The sequence below is a fragment of the Poeciliopsis prolifica genome, unplaced genomic scaffold, assembly GCF_027474105.1.
Source record: "Poeciliopsis prolifica strain line A6 unplaced genomic scaffold, Auburn_PproV2 SCAFFOLD018, whole genome shotgun sequence".
NCBI classification, from domain to species: domain Eukaryota; kingdom Metazoa; phylum Chordata; class Actinopteri; order Cyprinodontiformes; family Poeciliidae; genus Poeciliopsis; species Poeciliopsis prolifica.
This window is the reverse complement of record NW_026562393.1, coordinates 492396-499032: the sequence shown is the minus strand read 5'-3', so window position 1 is coordinate 499032 and position 6637 is coordinate 492396.

Here is a 6637-nt window from a genome sequence, read left to right as displayed (position 1 = left end):
TTTGTGTTTGTATTTACGTTGAAATGCCTTGCTGCTGAAATGTGCTATACAAATAAAATTTGATTTGATTTTGATAAGGACATTAGCAGAGAAACCCGTTAACAGCTATTCATAGATGGATGAAAACAAAAATACCTCCATCGTCAGTAATGTTATAGCGCTTCCTGCTAATGCTATCTTACAAACCAATGTTTGCACTAGGTGAGGATGAGTATGAGGGCGAGCTTACCTGGAGGTTTGCCGCTAAATAAATTCTGCTCTGGGCCTCAGTGCAATTTTGGACCAACTCTGACAAAACCTGAAAAAGCATCAGTAAAGTTCTAACATATAGAGTACTGCCTTCATAGTGAAAGCGTTGCTTGTACTCTGACTGTGTAATAGACGTGATATTATTGCTGGATGTCATTTTGTTTTCATCGCTCCCGCAGAACTTCATGGTGGATGAACTGTGCGCCGAGGCTGAGGACAATGAGCCATCCATAAAGCCAATTATCCCTCATTCTTTGTGTGTAAGCTTGTCAGATATAATTACCCACACAGCGGACTGTTGGCTGGATCACTGAGAACAAAGTTACATGATTCTAAAATTACACTGCTAATTTTCAGTCTGTTTTAATAAGCGCCTGTACTGACAGCCCCATTACTCTGCTCTGAGACTTTCTGTTCCTGGCTGCTGTTTTTCTAATAATCTAAAATCCTCACAAACTTTGAATAGTTACAGTTTCTTTTCAATTTTTCCTTTCTGTGTAATTTGTAACTCATCAACAAGAATAAAACTTGATGTGTGGGGGGAGATGGAGGAACTGCATATGATAAATCTGGATTTTTTTTTCCTGCGCCAAAGTCGTATTGCAACCCAGAAGTTAAAATTGCTGAAGATGAAATAGAAAAGTTGAGCCGTTCCAACATTTCATTGGTGATTAGCAACTGGACTGCATTCGTCGTCACACTGTTAACAGGATGAGAAACGAGACAGCAGCATCAGCTCACCCACATTTAATTGTGGAAAAATCAGTACTTGATACGATGTGCTGAAAAAAAATAATTTCAAACGTTTCCTGAATGTGAAGTGAGTAAAATGTTGCACCAGTAGTATCAGTCCGTAAAGAACTAGTGTTTAGTGCAATCTGTTCAGTCCTACAGTCTGCCCAGATTTGCAATTAAAACCTGCTCAGGGCTTTTATGTGATTAATTTGTGCTTAGGTGAACATTAGTATTCATGTCCTTTTCAATTTTTTTATATATATTTACTGATGTTTAATTAAAATTATAACAATGTTAAATTACGGTAAGTTTATTTTTGGTCAAGGGAAACAAAACAAGTAAAATGAAAGTGTTTGTGAAAACTCAAACCAGTCATAATACCTTTAAAACCTGAAAAGGTTGGCACTTTTTTGATAGTCGAGCAATATCACTGTATTAAAAATCAAATTGGACTAAATGCAGTTTTATCCAATTTGTCCAACCAAATTGGACAACCTGGACTGAGCTGAACTGAATTTGGACCCTAAAAGAATCTGATTGTGACAAAATCTCACTGATATTCTCTCTAAGAAAATTTAAAAGTATTTCACTGTTGTAGCTCAGCTCTTACATATATATGTATATATATATATATATATATATATATATATAGATATATATATATATATATATATATATATATATATATATATATATATATATATATGTTTGTGTCTGTTTGTGTCTGTAGAATTTGAATGTTGACATGATTTGGTTAAAGTCACCAGACTTCATATTTCTTCTGGTTCCGCTCAGAATTAAAAGCAGATATGAAAAGGGAGACGCTCTGAACAAGCGTGACGCGACATGAGGGCAACGGAAAAATGAAAAGAAAATTACAGGTGAACAGGAAACAAAGTCGTCAAAGAACGGCAGAGGCCAGGGGAAGAAATGTCCAGAAACTGTCAAAAGAGGAGGAGGAAAAAAGAGCCAGGAGAGGATACCATTTTACTCCACCAGGAATGTTATTAAGGTTGCTCGAAGTTGCCGTGGCAACCGAGGAAGAAAGCCCACAATGTGATTTTCTGCCTGGACATTAAAGCATAAAAACCGAAAGGAGGAGTGAAAGGAAAAAAACGCGGCACCCCCTCAGGAAGACGAGCAACGGCGGCGCAACAAAACGGCCGTCAAAACCAAGAAGACAATTTCTGAAGCCAGTGTGTGAATAAAGTAATTCTTTGACTCGTCTTGAATGCTATCTTCACAAATTAGAAGCATTTATTAGGACTTTGTGAGCTCATTAGAAAGAGTGATTAGTACCGAATTAGTCAAACTTGCACTCACAACCATCTATCTATTATCTTTTTTTAGGCAGCATTGAATAGCAACATCAATCTAGACATGAGGAACGATTCATTTTTGAAATGATTCATCTGCACCGAAGTAAAAGAAAAAAAAAACACATCTGATGGAAATAACTCCTGTTAACGCAGCATATTTACGGTCTTATATATGCGATTATGAGCCTCGTCTGTGATCAGCATCTATGTGCACATGAGCATGATGGAGGCCTCGCACAGAGATTACTCACACTTGAGTTAGGCGAGTTAGAAAATTACCATGGAGGCAATTTCCAGCAGAGCATAACACATGACAGAGCTGCTTTCCGAAAGAGAGAGCCTCTTAAAGGCCTGAAATCATAAGTCAAGATGAAGAGGGGCGCTCAGAGGAAGATGGACAGAGAAAATGGAAAAAATAAAATAAGACAGTCACCAGAGGAATATGAAAAGACAGAGGTACAAGAAAAAAAAAGCTCTGTGTTGAGGCCTCCTGCTGCTCCGTCCACAGATGAAACAACCCAACAGATGCAAGACCGACTGAAAGCACAATGAAGGAGTAAAGGATTACGTCAAAAAAAAAAAAAGTGGAAAAAAGAAATCTTTCTCTGATGGCAGAACAAAAAAAGAAAATGACCACAGTCGCTTCGGTTTGAACTGTTGTGTTTCCATGGCTTAATAAATATGCAACAGACAGTGCAATTAATGTTTTAAAACAGAAGTGGCTTAATCCACAGAAGTTATTCCACTAAATCACTTACTCTGTTTAACCTGAGGACTGAAAACTTCCAGGTAGTGGCCGCGATTGCTTTGAGTTCCTAACTTCTAGATGACTCTTATGGAGTCATTTCTAAACAGCTGCTTGGGCCAAAGTAGCAAGTTGTAGAACAGAAACCCAGATGGTCAGCGCACACTTTTCAGAACTGAACACTGACCCAAACTGTCTCCTTCAAAGGATTTGGAAATTGATATGAACGCTCAGTAGCCCAGATACCTGGCATGGACCATAAACTGAAAAGCGATGAAGCACCAGTGAAGTCAGTTTAACTCATTAAAGCTGCAGAATGTAACTTTTATTTTTTTTTTTAATATATGAAAGTTTTGTACATATTTGTTAAAGCTATCACTCTGTCATGACAGTATAATATGCATCAGGTAATCTGTGAAAAAACATTAGCTCCTCTGCCTCCTTGCTGAGTTAACACAGCTCCTTCCAAAACAACCAATGAAAGCCAGGAGGAGGGTCTTATCGCTGTCAATCACCCAAATGTACGCACCGCTCGTTGTATGCGAGCTACGCTGTAGCTACTTGGTTTCTAACATAACGCTGGAAGGTGAAGGTGCAAAATTACAAAACTTCTGCTTTTTTTTTATAGTGTTTTGCAAACAGAGGAATGGTTATGCAACTTATTTACAATCCTTCATTTGAGGTAAACAAGTAATTGAATAGAATTCATGACATCTGAGGACAGAACTGACTCACTGCAACCTTTTTTAGGCAGGAGGGGGAAAATGAGCAACATCAGATTTTTATCTGGACTTTTCTTCAGCTCCCAGGCAGAATTTAATCAAATTATTAAGTGGGCGTATGTAACACATATCATAAACAAAGCCCTCGACTGTTTTAAGCCACCAAATCTTCGCTGGCAAACATCTTTCCGATTAAAATGTCCCATCTCGTTCCTTGTTAATGAGCAACAGGTAAACTGTCAATGCTTTCAGCTCAAGACAGGCAAGCTGACTCTAAAGTCACATGTGAGCATCGGTGCAGATAATAGTATCAGATAATTGAATCGTTCGCTTTCATCTCATCTGGGTTGTGGACCCTGCAGGCTCGCCACCGCAGGTTTGCTGCGGGTTTCAATTTCCAACCCGGAACGTCTCTTGATGGTATCGGGCTGGGGGCAGCATGGAGGAAAACCAACCATTTCTATGTTACTTGGGAGAAACGTGAACATGAATCTGGAAGGTCGGAGTCGTATGACAGCCGGAAAAGTAGATTTAAAGTACAACTCTCATCCCGCTAAGCCCCCGCAGCTGCCCAAATAGCTCCAATGATTCATCGGAAAGGGTGTCTGAGTTTCAAAGTTGCCAGAGGTTTCAGCAACATGCCTCACAAACTCATTCTGACAGCACAAAACTAATCTTTGATGGGTTCTTGGGAAGTTTCAGCACCTGACAGGATGGAGGTTATCGCCCTTTAAGTTCCAGAAAGTTTCCGAGATGAATGGTGAGATGTCCAGATCCCACTCCCCATCCCTCCTCTGCGTACCTCAGCAGTTTAAACAGAAAGATCCGCAAGTTTAATCGGCTTCTTAGAGAATTACCACGACAGGATTCACGTCCGGCGCATTTAGCTTCGTCGGCGCACAATGAAACGCCAAATGAGAGGACACAGCGAGGGTCCAAATGGGAAGCAGTTCAACAAAAATTACAGCACAGAGAGGCGCATCGATCCAGCAGGCATCGGCCCTGACAGAGAAAGAAAGAAGTGCCTGGAACAGTCGATTTCCTGGTCCAGTAACTATCATTCCCAAACGGATACAGCCCTGTAATAATCACAAATAACAGTTTGGAGGGGAATCTATTGAATGAGGTGCTTTGGGGAAAATGAAATTACCTGAGCTCCAGCGGGGAAGAAGAATGCTGAACGAGACAGGTCCTCTTTGTGTGGCTTTGTTCGAGCAGGACGGCGAGCGGAAACGATTTCTGCGAAGCACTAAACTTTCCTGACTTTGTTCGGAGTCAATGGTCCGCCTTGTGCTGCTTGTTTGTCGGCAATGCAGATGTTAAAGAGACATTCAGAAGCATGTAACAGAGTCTCTTACTGACCTTTACAGGACATAAAGGGGGTAAAAACACGGGGAGGCTATTATATTAGCCTGTTATTGTGCAAGTATGCCAGCAAAGAGCCTTTTACATCAATCCCAAGGGTTAGCCATTAGATTATTCAATGAGAAAAAATGTTTTGTTTTTCTAATACATTTAAATCTTTGTTCTATTTTTACTGTTTTACCTGGAAGGGTAAAACAGTACAACAGAACAACAAAGTTATTCTGTTGTAACTTTGTGCTTTTTAACCTTTTTCCCCAAGGGATAAAATAAGATTTTTTTTTTGATATAGTAGCTTTGAATACTAACCAAGCAACTGTTCTATGCAAATCTAACCAAAAACTTGGTTGATGTTCCATTTCTCTGCGTGTAAAATTATTTTAAATGATCTCAATGCAAAATTATCTTACCTGGCCTCACACTAAAGCGGAACAAAAGGCAGGGGTGGACAAAAAAAAAAAAAAAAAAAAAAAAAAAAAAAAAAAAAAATATATATATATATATATATATATATATATATATATATATATATATATATATATATATAGGTTTTTATTCCAGTATCTCAACAAGCGAGAAGACCAAAAATTTAATTGACACCAGGTTTGGATAGGAAATGATCTGTGGAGTCGTGTTTGAATTCCTTCCTGAGTGTCTGCACCATTCCCTCCATCCGTCCCGCAGCTTCTATCCTTTGTGTGTCACATGGAGCCACCGATTTCCTTTTTAGATTCAGGGTATAACGCAAGTGTTTTACGGCAGTGGCTTAAGTAGAAATGGGCTTTTGACAGGAGCTGTTTGATGTTCCCGCCTCACCGCGCGACCATGACATTGACTATTTTTTCTGGTCTACATCAGCAGTGTATTCTTTTGCCTTCTTTTTCACTTTAATCCTCATTTCAGGTTTTGCCAAATTCTTTTCATCTTTCTTGAGACATCTCTCCGTTTATATCCAGTTCAATTTTTTAAGTCAGCATGCATCTCTTATGTTGTGTTTCATCAACTCTCACCCCTTTCTTCTGCTCTCATTTAATCAAAAGATTTATGTTCAAAGAGCCGCAGATAACCAACAGATTATACCAAATCAGCAGAAGGAATTGTAATATTACAGAGATGAAGAAGGAAATTTATAGCTTTTTAGCACCACTTCTTTCTTTACCACAGAAAACACTCTTGGACAAAAACAACTGGGAAAATGAACAGAACAGTATTCGCGCCATTGGTTTACCAAAATTAAAGAATAAAATAAAACAAGGGTTGGATCTTTGTGTGAACTCATCAAAATTTCAACAGTGTCCAACATTCCCTTAATGGACCACAATGCTTCTCACACACAAAATATTTTAAAATTCACATGTACCTACACTTCTACTAAGCTGTCGGAGGCAACAACCACAAAAAAAAAAAAAAAAAAAAACGTAAATTGGTTAAATAAATGTTTTTCAAGGCTTCAGCTCCACTGGAAGTGAGGCTACAGGCATTAAATTGATTTATTCTGGCCTCAG